The following is a 13,912-nucleotide window of genomic DNA, read 5'->3' on the forward strand; positions in this document are numbered from 1 at the left end:
CAACCTAAATGTTCTTGAGGTATTCATTCAGCTCTGGTGGACTACATCTTTCATTCAACTCCATTATGGTAAAGAAGTGGTTCATTTTAGAACACTGTTTTTGAAAATCTGCTGTCCTCTACTAATATTCTCATCAGTATTTGAAGGGGGAGAAGGAGGATACCAAAGATATGGAAAAAATATTGGACCTTATTAATACTGAAAAAAGGTGACTAAAAGATTATCAACAACTACTAACCTATATACCTACTTTCCCATATACACTATACAAGATGAAGTTTACTAGGAGAAAATGTTAAATTTTACGTGGGTTAAAATAATCAATAGCACAAGTACACGACAGAAGAGGAATAGCTACACAACAATTCATCTAAAAAAGATCAGGTGTTTAAGTGGATTACAAACTCAGTATATGTCAACTGTGTGATTAGGTAGCCAAAAAAATAAACACAAAACAAAAAAGAATTTGATTCTAGGCTGCATTAAGAAAGTCACAGTGCCTAGGACTAGGAAGATAACCTAGTTGTACATTGTCCTAATGAGATCACAACTGAAGTATAGTATTTAGTTATGTGTGCCACATTTTAGGAAAGACATTAATAAGCTGGAGAGATCAAGAACAAATGAACAAGATAGTGTAGATTCAGAGGAAGACAGAGTGAAGGAACTCACCATGCTTAATCTGGAAAAGAAGAGATTTAGAAGGGTCAGAACTGCCATCTTCAAACGTCTGAATTGCTACCACATAAAAGAGAGGCTAGACCTGTGCTGCTTGGCTCCAAAGGGCAATGGGTGGAAGTGGCGAAGAAGGAAATTTAGGCTTGATATAAAGAATGACTTCCTAACAATTAGAACTATCTCAAAGCAGAATAGACTGTCTAGGAGGTAGGGTTTCCCCTAAGTAGAGATTCTGGAGCAGTGATTGGACAATTACTTGTTGGGTATGTTTTAGGGATTCATATTCGTTGATGAGTTGGGCTAGATGAGCTACAGGGGTCCTTCTAATTTTGAGATGATGTGATTTTGGTATAAAGGTTAGATTGGAATGAATGAATAAAAAACATTTATTAAATGCCTACTGTGTGCTGAGCACTGAAGATACAAATACAAAAGCAAAGTATCTCTTGCCCTCCAGGAAATTATATTCTAATAGGGGAAGGTAACGAAAGTAGAGGTGCAGAAGACCCATTAGGAGAGAGGTGTAACTCTACTTGTGGAGAAGGAAAAAAATGAGATGCAACATGGCATAGTAGATTGAGTGTTAAATGACCTTGGAGCTAGGAAGACCTATGTTCAAATCCTGCTTCTGACACTTACTAGCTGTATGACCCTGGATAACTCATTTAGTCTGTCTGAGCCTCAATTTCCTCATCTGTAAAAATAAAACTTGGATTAAATCTCTAATCCTATAGTCACATCCAACTGGGAGGCTCAGGGAAAGCATCCTGCAGGTGATATCTGAGTTATATCTTGAAGGCTAGGTAGGATTTCAGCAAGCAAAGATGGGGAAGGATGGTATTCTAGGCACAGGATTGTTGCTCTTCACCTTTTGTTTCAAAGAGGACCAATGACATCATAGGGCTATGTCTTGATTTGCACGAACTGGATTTAAGTAAGGCAGATGCACAGAGTCCTCAGCTTCACTCTCTCTTCCAAAGTCATCAAAGTCCAGTTGAAGGACAAAAGTCAAGATGACTGGTGATGGCCCAGGATGCAGTGGATGACCTAGGGATAGTGTGGAACAGTGTGGGCAAAGATATGGAGAAGGTGAAATACTGGGGATACATACTAGCAAACCTCAGCAAGAAAAATGGGGTGGTGTTAGACTGTACAGCATATTTGTATAGTAACTGAAAATTTAAGCTGACAATCAGGCACATCTTTAATAATAAACATACTTGTCACTGTGCTGCATGAAAACAAGGAATAAATGGCAAGAAGCTTAACTTAAATGACAATTGCTAATCCTTTTATACAAACAAAACTCTTCCTTTTTTTTCCCCCTTTAGCTCCCCAGAACCTATAATTGGTGCCATTTTCAAGTTTTCATCAATAACTCATAAAGTTCATTGTTCATCTTGGCCATTCATATAAACATCAATATTCTCACTTTCAAAGAAAAAGGTTTTAGCAGTGAGAAAGTTTCTGTACCACTGTATTCCCCTCTCTCCACAATGAATGGCCCAGGACTAAGGTGCCATGCTCTCTTCTCTAATTCTCTTCTTCATTACTCTGTTCACTCACTAATCTAAAGGGGGTCCACAGAGAGTATGACCAGGTACTCTTTGCTACTGCTTCAAGAGACCTATCTTAGGAGGATTTCAAGCTATGAATGATCCGGCTGGAGTTAACCGCATACCTGTGTGGATGTGGATGAGGGAAAGGCATTAAAGTGGCACCACTGGGAAGCCAATAGGGAAGGTGGTCCTCCATCCCAATCAACTTCTAAGAATAAGATTTCTAGATGCTGAAATCACATGTGGCTCATCTTTGCCAGGAGGAAAATGGTGAGAGTCTGGGGAGGATCACAGATTCCTAGATTTAGAGATTCAGAGGTCCTTATGCACCATTTAATCAAACTTCATTTTACATATGAGGAAAATGAGGTTCCAAAGGTTGAGTAACTTCTCTAAGGTTTATTGTTATTCAGCTGTGTCCCACTCTCTGTGACTCCATTTGGAGTTTTCTTGGAAAAGATACTGGAGTTGGTTTGCCATTTCCTTCTCCAGCTCATTTTACAGATGAAGAAACTGAGGAAAACAGATTTAAGTGACTTGCCCAGGGTTATACAGCTAGTGAGTGTCTGAGGCCAGATCTGAACTCAAGAAAAAGAGTCTTCCTTATTCCAGGCCTGGCGCTCTATCTACTGGGCCACCTATCTGCCCCTTTCTCCAAAGTTATACAGGTTAAGTACCAGTTCCAGGATTCAAACTCACTTCCTCTAGCTCTAAATTCATAGTTCATCCCACTATACCATGATGCCTCTTGAAAAACCATATTGTCCTTTATAACCCTGCCTTCTACCTTTCATTGACTAAGGCCAGCTTACCTTCAGAGTCTTAGAAGGAGTAGTTGTAGTATAATTTAAGAGGACTCAGGAAATTCTCTTTAGCCCCTCGGATATTTCCCCCATATGCTTACTGATGCTTCAAATCCCTTAAACGGGAATAATGTAATTTGTTCCATAATTACAGAGCAAGGTTTAAGATGCAAATGTCTCCTACATAGAATAAACTGATTGAAAAAAAAGTGGCTGCTCTTCGGTTCTTTCCTGTTTTAAAAAAGAAGAGGGTAGGGAGAAGTAGGAGAGTAACTACTTTGTCTTGGAATGGCCCCAAATACTTTTGACTGTGAAAGAACAATGAAAATTGGATTTAAAAATTTTTTAAATTTAATTTAATTTTACTGCATACTATAGCTTTTTGGGAACACTAGTGGTATCTAGGAAATTATCTTGGAATCAGTGACTTCAGTCTCCTTTTTCTGGTCTACTCAAGAGATGAATCTTTTATACTTTATGTGACAAATGCATTTGCAAGTGAAAAATAAGAATCTGATCAAGACCATACTTGCATTATATTTCCTCTCCAACAAGTCAGGACTTTTTGACTTGGATGACTATATGTGATTCCAGAAATCTCCCCTCCTAGACTTCTTGGAATCTATAACTCCCTTCAAGGCTCAGCTCAGACGCCAACTCCTACAAGGGAGCTTTCTAATTCTCTCAGTTATTAGTATCATTCCTCACTCCAGAAATTACTTCGCATTTATTTTGCATTTTTTGTGTATTTATTTATCTCTGTACATGTAATCATTCTCCTCCCCCTTCCCCCTACTATAGTAGAATGTAAATTCCTTAAACCAGGCACTGTTTCTCTTTTGGTTATTGTGTTCCTAGAGGCTAGTACACAGTAAACACTTAATAAATGCTTGTGGAATAAGTTAATACACAAAGCAGATTATCTGGTTCAACTGTTTCCAAGAAATAAAGTGTGTTTGGATGGATATGGACATCCATTTATCGTAGTATGGATAGAAATTCATGCAGATTGTAGAATATCAAATATCATATAGAAGAAATTAATGGAAATATCTTTTTATCCCTGAAAAGCAAACTACTCAGCAAAAGAGAAAGAAAGAAGGAGGAGACGAGGGAGCAGGAAGAGAGAGAGAAACAGAGAGTGAGAGAGAGAGAGAGAGAGAGAGAGAGAGAGAGAGAGAGAGAGAGAGAGAGAGGAAGGGAGGGAGGAATGGAAGGAAAGAAAGAAAGAAGGAAAGAAAAACTCACAGGCCCTGTAGGCTCCCAGAAACAACAGCATTTTCATTCTTCCTACTTGCCTACTTGTATCAGAGGTCACATCAAAAGTAGTGAATCTGAAATTCAGAACACATGACAAAGTTAAAGAGCATAAAGTTACAACAGACTAAGGCAAGGCAATAGGTTAAGCATCTGAACAGACAAGCAGGAAAATCAATATGATGCACCAGCACACAGGAGACTATCTATGAGCTGACCTAGAAACTGAGGCAAGCTCAGTCAGGATATTCTTAAAACACTTCCGTGTAAGAAAAGAACCAATCATCTACAAATATATATAATGTATATATTAAATATAATATATATATATATATGTATTAAAGTGAAATAATCTAGAAAGCATGCATGGGAGGATCTTTAAGGCAGTTCTTTGAAGCAGTTCATGGATTTATGGTTACTTGTGTGTAAATAAATATAAGATTCAGGTCTCTCTTAGTATTAGCTGGCAGAAAGACTTCCTTCAATATCACCTCCAGTTGCTGAGCTGAATTGCTGGCTAAGCATGTAGAGTTCTACAAAACAAGGAGCTCAGATTGATGGTTCTGATTCACTCTACCCTATAGAGATTTCCATTAATCATTTTATTTAAAAAAACAAAACCAACCAAACAAAAAAAGAAATCGAACAAGCCATCAATGAACTCTACAAAAAAATCCCCAGGGCCGGATGGGTTCACAAGTGAATTCTACCAAACATTTAAAGGACAATTCCAATACTATACAAACTATTTAGAAAAACAGGTGAAGAAAGAGTTCTACCAAATTCCTTTTATGACACAAATATGGTGCTGATATCTAAACCAGGAAGAATGAAAACAAAGAAAGAAAACTATAGACCAATTTCCCTAGTACTGATGCAAAAATTTCAAATAAAATGTTAGCAAGGAGGTTACAGCAATACATCACAAAGATCATACACTATGACCAGGTGACATTTATAACAGGAATGAAAGGCTGATTCAGTATTAGGAAATCTATCAACATAATTGACCATATCAATAACAACAAAAATCATATGATTATTTCAATAGATGCAGAAAAAGTTTCTGACAAAATACACTTATTCCTATTTAAAACACTTTTAGAAAGCATAAAAATAAATGAAATCTTTCTTAAAATTATAAGTAGCATATATATTTAAAACCATCAACAAGCATTATCTGCAATGGAGATAAGCTACAAGCTTTCCTAACAACATGAGAGGTGGAGCAAGGATGCTCATTATCACCACTATTCAATATTGTACTACCAATGTTAGCTATAGCAATAAGAGAAGAAAAAGCAATTGAAGTATCAGAATATGTAACAAGGAAATGAAATGATACGATGGTATACTTAGAGAATCCTAGAGAATCAACTAAAAAACTAGTTGAGATAACGAACAATTTTAGCAAAGTTGCAGGCTATAAAATAAACCCACTTAAATCATTAGCATTTCTATATATTACCAACAAAGTCCAGCAGCAAGAGATAAAAAGAGAAATTTCATTTAAAATAACTGCAGACAATATAAAACACTTGGGAGTTCACCTGTCAAGACAAACCCAGGAACCATATGAACACAATTACTAAACACTTTTTATGCAAATAAAGTCAGATCTAAGCAACTGGAAAAATATCAATTGTTCATGGAAAGGACAAGCCAATGTGACAAAAATGACAATTTTACCAAAATTAATTTACTTATTCAATGCTATATCAATCAAACTACCAAAAAGTTATTTTATAAAACTAGAAAAAATAATAACAATAATATCTGGAAGAATAAAAGTTAAGAATATCAAGGGAATTAATGGAAAAAAAATATGAAGGAAGGTAGCCTAGCCATACTATACCTCAAATTATATTACAAAGCTGTAATCATCAAAACTATCTGGTACTGGCTAAGAAATTGAGTGGTGGATCAGTGAAACAGATTAGGTACATAAGACATGGTAGTAAGTATCAAATACTAGTAGTAATCTAGTATTTGATAAACCCAAAGACCATAGCTTTTGGGACAAGAACTTACTATTTCACAAAAACTGCTGGGAAAACTAGAAAACAGTATGGCAGAAACTAGGTATAGACCAACATTTTATAACATGTACCAAAATAAGGTCAGAATGGGTACATGATTTACAATTGGGACACTAATACACAATTTGTGGAGCTGGAAAGTGATCCAACCATTCTGGAAAGCAATTTGGAACTATAACAAAGGGCAATCAAACTCTGCATACCCTTTGATCCAGCAATGCCACTAGGAGGTCTGTATCCCAAAGAGATTTTTTTTTTAAAGGGGGAAAGGACCTATTTGTACAAAAATTTTTATAGCAGCTCTTTTTGTGGTGGCAAAGAACTGGAAATTGAGGAGATGTCTATCAATTGGGGAATGGCTGAACAAGCTGTGGTATATGAATGTAACGGAATATCATTGTGCTATAAGAAATGATGAGCAGGCAGATTTCAGAAAAACCTGGAAAGACATATCAACTGATGTAAAGTGAAGTGAACAGAACCAGGAGAATGTTATACACAAATAACAGCAATATTATATGACGATCAACTGTGAATAACTGTGAATAACTGTGAATTTCAGCAACACAATGATCCAAGACAATTTCAAAGGACTTATGATGAAAAATGTTATCCACAACCAGAGAAATAACTGATAGAGTCTGAATGCAGATCAAAGCATGATTTTTTCCTTTATTTTTTTGTGTGGTTTTTTTCTTTTGGTCTGCTTCTTTCACAACATGACTAATATTCAAATGTGTTTTACCTGATTGCACATATAACCTATATCAAATTGCTTACCATCTTAGGGAAAGGAGAGGGAAGGACAAAATTTAGAACTCAAAATTTTAAAAAGTGAATGTTAAAAACTGTCTTTACATGCAATTGGGAAAAATAAAATACTATTTAAAAAAAAGAAGAATACATTAACAGCTGAATGGAGGTTGGATAGGAGTGGGGAGACACTTGCAGCTAGGAGACCTACCAGCAGGTTATTATTGCAATAGTCCAGCTATGAGATGACAAGGGCCTTTAGCAGGGTGGTGGCAGTGTCAGAGGAGAGAAGGGGAATATAGGAGAGATGTTGCAAAGGTAAAACTGACAAGCCTTGGCAACAGACTGGATATGGAAGTTAACTGAGAGGGAAGAGCTAAGGATGACAACTAAATTCTGAGCCTACAGGACTGGGAGGATGAGGGTATCCTCAACAATAATAAAGAAGTTTGGAAGAGGGGAGGGTTTTGGAAGGGAAAGATAATGAGTTCATTTTAGGACACGGTTAGTCTAATATGTTTAAAGGACATCCATTTTGAGATGTCCAATAGGCTGGTGGATATGTAAGAGTGGAAGTCAGCAAAGAGGTTAGGGCTAGATAAGCAGATATAAAAATCATCAGCATAGAGACAATAACTGAATCTATAGGAAAAGAGAAAATGGCCCAAGAAAGAGCCCTGTGGGGCATCCAAAGTTAGGGGATATGACCTGGATGAAGATCCAGAAAAGGAGAATAAGGAGTAGCTAAACAGGTAGCATTTAGTCTACCAAGTCCTGTCAACTTTTACTTCCCAATGTCACATTCATCTATATCTTTCCAACTTTAATGCCATTAAATCCTTGCTACTTCATAGCTGAACTAGTGCAACAACCTCCCAAAATGTTTTGGAAAATCTCTTCCTATGTTATTTTTTCTACACACTGCCACCAGATTAAGCTTTTAAAATACTACTTTCATCATATTAATCCCCTGCTCAGAAAACTTCAGTCTATTACCTGTAAGGTAAAGTATAAAAATCTTATATCTGGCATTTCCCCACAACTTTCCACTTACCTCCCAATACTTGTTAAAGAACTCTTCAATTTAGCTAAACGGGTCTATTTATTGTTCCACTAAACTAACTACTTTTCTGTCCCCTTTGCTTACTTTGTTTCCCACAAACTGGGAATTCTTTCTTCTCTGCCTCTTGAAATCTTATCCATTTTTCTCAAATCCTCCTCCTCTTTGTAGCTTTGTCTGATGATCCCAATCGGAAACGATCTGTCCTTTACACAGAATCAGAATCATCGAATCTCAGAGTTGAAAGATACCCCGAGAGTGTTTCCATTTATTCCATTCATTCATCCACTGATCCATCCATTCATCCATCTATCCATCCATTATTCCTTATGCTTAGCACAGTGGCTGGCACAGCTTAATAAGTGCTTGCTGACTGATTCAGAACAACTAATAGGAGGCAGCTAGTTGGCACAGTGGATAGAGTACCTCCTATAGTCAGGAGGACCTGAGTTCAAATCCAGACTCAGACACTTGACACTTACTAGCTGTGTGAACCTGGGCAAGTCACAACCCCATTGCCTAGCAAAACAAAACAAAACAAAACAAAACAGCAACAACAAAAAAAACCTAATAGATGAATAAGAATACTACTTATCCCAGCTAGTAGCCATCTAATCTCTGCTTGAAGACCTTCAGTGAAGAGAAACCCCCTACCACTACAGGTAGAACATTCCACTACTGCACAGCTCTAATCACTGGCCAATTTTCCCTTACCTAACTCTACCTTTCTGAAACTTTTAACCCTTTCTTTTAGTTCCGCCCTCTGGGGCCAAGCAGAACAAGATGGATCCTTTAAATTCTTGAATGCAGCTTTTATATCCCCACTAACTATTCTCTTTTCAAGAAAAAACATCCTTGTATGGTACAGTTGCTGGTGTTATCCTCTTTTGGTCCCAACTTATGAATGTCCTTCATAATATGTGATCTGACTAGAATCAGGTACAAGTAGATTATTACTTTTCTCATTCTGGACATCATGCTTCTCTTAATGGGGCCTAAGTCTGTCCTGGCTTTGGGGGTTTATAGTCACACTGTTGAAATATATAAACATTACAGTTCCCTAAAATTCCCAGATCTGATTATCACCACCTGTTTTCTAGCTACATCCCCCCCAACCCTGTACTTGTGGTGTTAATTTGTAAGATTATATCTATCCCCATTAAATTTCACATTAGATTCAGCTCCTCATCCTAGCCTCTGTCATAGATGTTAGTTATCCCTCCCAGCCTCGTGTCATTTACAAATTTGATAGCACGTCTTCTATGCCTTCACCCTCAATAAAAATGTCAAATAGCACAGTTCAAGGGGGCAATTCCTTGGAGCACTCCACTAGAGCTCAAGCTGATATTGATTCATCAATGAATAATTACACTTTGGATTCTGTCATTCAATCAGTTCCATATCTACCTAATTGTATTAACACCTAGCTCATATCTTTCCATCTTATCTACAAGGACAACATGAAAGACCTTGTGAAATACTCAGTTTAAATCCCATGTCTTATCTTATATCAAAATGTACCATTAGAAACTTTTGTCAGATGCTTTGCTGAAAACCTAGGTTTAGCATGGAAGTTTCTTGATCTAGTAGTTCTGTCAAAAAAGGAAAGAAGAACCAACCTATTGTGGATGAAGCCACTTGTTGATTCACTTTTCAGTTGTGTCCAACTCTTTGTGACATCCTTTAGGGTTTTCTTGGTAAAGATACTGGAGTGGTTTGCCATTTTCTTCTCCAGCTCATTTTATAGATGAGGAAACTGAAGCAATCATGTTTAAGGGACTTGCCCAGGGTCACACAGCTAGTAAGTGTCTGAGGCTGGATTTTAACTCAGGAGGATGAGTCTTTCTGACTCCAGGTCAGGCACTCTATCCACTGCACCATCTAGCTCTTAGTAATAACTACCTACTTTTCTAAAATGCTCATAAAACATTAATTTAACAGTAATTTTTGGATACATTTGGACACAAATAATATAATTTTTCCAGGACTTGAAGTAAGGCTCCCTGGACTAATTTTAAGATTCTAATCTCTTTCTTTTTTTGAAAATATTTGACAAATATTTGAAAATACTGACAACATTTGTACCATGCCAGTCGTGCAACACCTCTTTCATTCTCCATGATTCTTCAGAGATCACAGATAGTAAGTACCTTGGGATGTAGTTTGTCTGGCCCTAGTGACTTGAACTCAACGTGTGTGTGTGTGTGTGTGTGTGTATTTGGCTGTTCTACTCTTTCTGGTCTGAAGTTCACTCTCCTTGGAGAAAAACTAAAAGTAAAATAAAAGCTGAGTACTTCTGATTTCATCTATTATCATCATTCTATCTTTCTCAAGCAGTGGCCATATCTCTACTTTGATCTCTTTCTTCTCCCTAACATAGCTAATAAAGGAAAAACTTATTTAATTATCCTTAACATTCATCCTGGGACTCAGCTCATTTTCAGTTTTAGTGTTCCTGACAATTCTTATGGGACATACCTCTTTTTTGTATTCATATTCCATTGCCTCCCCTTGCGTTCATTTCAAAATATATCCCTTTCAATCTAACTTGGTCAATAAGTCTCCCTTTAGACAACTTACCATTTTTTTTTCTCCTTTGAACTCAATTGCGTTTATGTGTTTGAAATTTCATTTATGAGAGCTTCCCACCCCCTCTTAAGGATGACATTCCTTGTAAAATTTTAGGACACTGGACATTACCTATTTTTTCTCTGAGTCCTTTGAAATATGTTCCCTCAAAATATATAAGAAATTTTGCTTTAGGGCAGCTAGGTGGCACAGTGGATAGAGCACCAGCCTTGGAGTCAGGAGGACATGAGTTCACATCCGGCTTCAGAACAAACGCTTGACATTTACTAGCTGTGTGACCCTGGGCAAGTCACTTAACCCCAATTGCCAAAAAAAAAAAAAAGAAAAAAAGAAAAAGAAATTTTGCTTTCCTTGTCTACCACAAATTCCCTAAAGTTACTATTGTTCCTACTTTGCCATTTAACTTCTCTTAGTCTCAGTTTCCTCAATTGTAAAAGGGGAATAATACTAATACCACAAATGAGATAATTTGTGGAAAAGTGCTTTTTGAATTTTAAAGTGCCATATAAAGGCTGGCTTTTATTTTTTAATTACTTTAGCAATTGGTTCCTCTTTGTTGATTAGAATTAGCGCTCAGGAGGTCTCAGGATTGTAGTTCCCCTTGTTGCTTATTTTGGAGGTCGCTAGAATCTAATTCGTAGCACCCGATAAGCAAGACCCATGTCAAGCAATACCAAAATGAGAAATGTGATATGTCCCTCCTACCTTTAAGAAATTTACTGCAAGATGCTGCACTCTTCTTTCTGATGGATAGAACACCACAAATACACCCGTGTTCTTAGCTCTACTTCTATGGAATGATACCCCTAAGGATATACATTCCTTAGCTAGTTGATCCTAGAAAGGATTATGCAGGTGTCTTAGGCCTCCCAATGAATTCTGAGTTGGGTTTCCTACCGGACATATCTTCAAGGCCTGTTCAATCACCTGCTGACATAAAGCACAAAGCCATTAGTAAATGGGGGCAGGGCAACCTAATTTTCCATCTCTGTCCTTTATCCTTCCTTCTTTTCCCATTCCTACTTTATTTCCATTTTGGGCTTTTCAGAATTTTAATTGGTGTGAAGGTGTGATAATACCTTCAGTTTCTACTTTTTGACAAATACATATACATCCACTATTATCCACCCACTATACCATCTAGTATCCCATTTTATGTATATCAAATATTCATATTATATTCTATATTGCATGTAATTGTAAACAATATATACATTATATGCTACATAAAGTGTTATATAAATCTTGTATATAATACAAATGATATATTTATAGTATAATATATACATTGTACACCATATAAAACATTCTGTCATATATTAGTGTTATATATCATATATAATTATATATATGTATTGTGTGTATATATATATGTATATATATATACACACATATATATCTATATCTATATCTATATCTATATCTATATCTATATCTATATCTATATCTATATCTATATATATATCTATATATATATCTATATATATCTATATCTAAGATGGGAAACTAGATGGCACAGTGGATAGAGTGCTGGACTTGGAGTCAGGAAAACCTGAGCTCTCAAATCCCATTTCAGACACTTTAGCTGTCGGACCCTATGAAACTCACTTAACCATTCAGCCTCAGTTTTTTTTCATCTGTAAAATGGAGATAATAGGACCCACCTCACAAAAACTGTGCTAATTTTAAAGTGCTATATAAATGTCAGCTATTACACAACATAAACGTAAAGGGAATACATACAAATATATACAAAATGATTGAATAAAGGTTGCCTGGGAGGGAGTGCATTTTTGTCGTGTAGGATTACTAAATACAAAGTTATGGAGCTGGGAGACAGAGTTTGTGTGAGAAACAGAGAAGGCCAGTTTGGCTGGATCTTAAAGTATGTGGGAGGAATAATATCTAATGACGCTAGAAATCTAGGTTGGGGCCAGGTTGTGCCAGATTTTGAAAGATCAGCAGAGGAGACTACATTTTATCCGAGGAACCAAATAAGCAGGGGAATTATATGGTCAGATCAACTTATTGAAAATTACTTTGGCGATGTGGAGGATGGATGGTAGTGGTGAAAGACTCAAGGCAGGGGGACAAAATTGGAGGCTTGGCAATAATTTGGGTGAGAAGTGATGAAGACATGAAAGAAGGTGGTAGATATATGGAAAGGGATTAGATGTGGGAGATGTTGTGAAGGGAGAAATAGCAAGATTTTGGCAATGGATAGGATATGTGGCATGAGAGAAAGTGGAGACTGCAGGATAACACTGAATCTGGGAGGCTGGTAGTGTAGAAATACCTTGGACAGAACTAGAGAAGTTTGGAGTAAGGTTTGAGAGGAAAAATAATGAAAATTTTGAACATCTTAAATTTAAGATGTCACTGGTAGGGGCATCCATTTTGAAATGTCCAATAGCAATTGTTAGTACAGGACTAAAGCTGTCCGGGGCTAGATACACACACACACACATACACACATATGTATATATACATTATATTTTGTATAATCCACATAGATCCATTATATATAACATAATAATAAATGTAGGTGTGTATCTGTATCTATACACACATATATAAATGGATATGTATGTCTGTGTGTGTACATGTATATCCAGCCACAGTCAGCTTCAGTCCTATTTTATCAATTAGCACTAAGCAATTAGTAATGCCAGACTATCTGAGGCAGCTAGATGGTACATTGGTTAGAACACTGGGCCTGGAGTCAGGAATAGCTGAGTTCAAATCCAGCCTCAGGTACTTACTACCTGTGCGACCCTGGATAAGTCACTTAACCCCTATTTGTCTTAGTTCCTCATCTGTAAAATGGGGACACACGGGAGAAGGAAATGAAAAACCATTTCAGTATTTTTGCCAAGAAAATTTCATGGACAAAGTCTATGGGGTCACGTAGAGTTGGACATGACTAAACAACAACAGTAATGTAGGACTGAAGCTGACTGGACCGAACACACACACACACATATACGTGTACAATATAATATTATATATAAGATATACCCATTATATATAATTCATTATATATATAATATAATCCTATATAAATACATATAGAGGTGTATCCTACATTACTAATTGCTTATTGGACATTTATTTCCATTTCCATAAATAAATGTCCAATAAGCAATTAGTTTCATATATACATGTGTATATACA

At 36.6% G+C, this 13,912-nt stretch overlaps 1 protein-coding gene across 5 annotated transcripts in view; it reads right to left on the bottom strand.

Moving 5' to 3' along the window:
• Window positions 1-13,912, bottom strand: part of NMNAT3 (nicotinamide nucleotide adenylyltransferase 3) — a 132,015-nt gene that overhangs the window by 79,324 nt on the left and 38,779 nt on the right. Inside the window, exons 2-3 of one of the 5 annotated variants that reach the window (XM_020986133.2) lie at window positions 11,444-11,665; window positions 4,289-4,374 (exon numbers count right to left, since the gene is read on the bottom strand). The exons of 1 other annotated variant lie outside the window; for it this stretch is intronic. The gene's annotated coding sequence lies outside the window, so the exon portion shown is untranslated. Of the gene's footprint in view, window positions 1-4,288; window positions 4,375-11,443; window positions 11,669-13,912 lie in introns of all 5 variants that reach the window. 3 more of the 5 variants (XM_020986134.2, XM_020986132.2, XM_020986136.2) reach the window with 3 other exon arrangements.

The sequence above is a fragment of the Phascolarctos cinereus genome, unplaced genomic scaffold (assembly GCF_003287225.1).
Source record: "Phascolarctos cinereus isolate Bilbo 61053 unplaced genomic scaffold, phaCin_HiC Scaffold_726;HRSCAF=1367, whole genome shotgun sequence".
Classification (NCBI taxonomy): Eukaryota; Metazoa; Chordata; class Mammalia; order Diprotodontia; family Phascolarctidae; genus Phascolarctos; species Phascolarctos cinereus.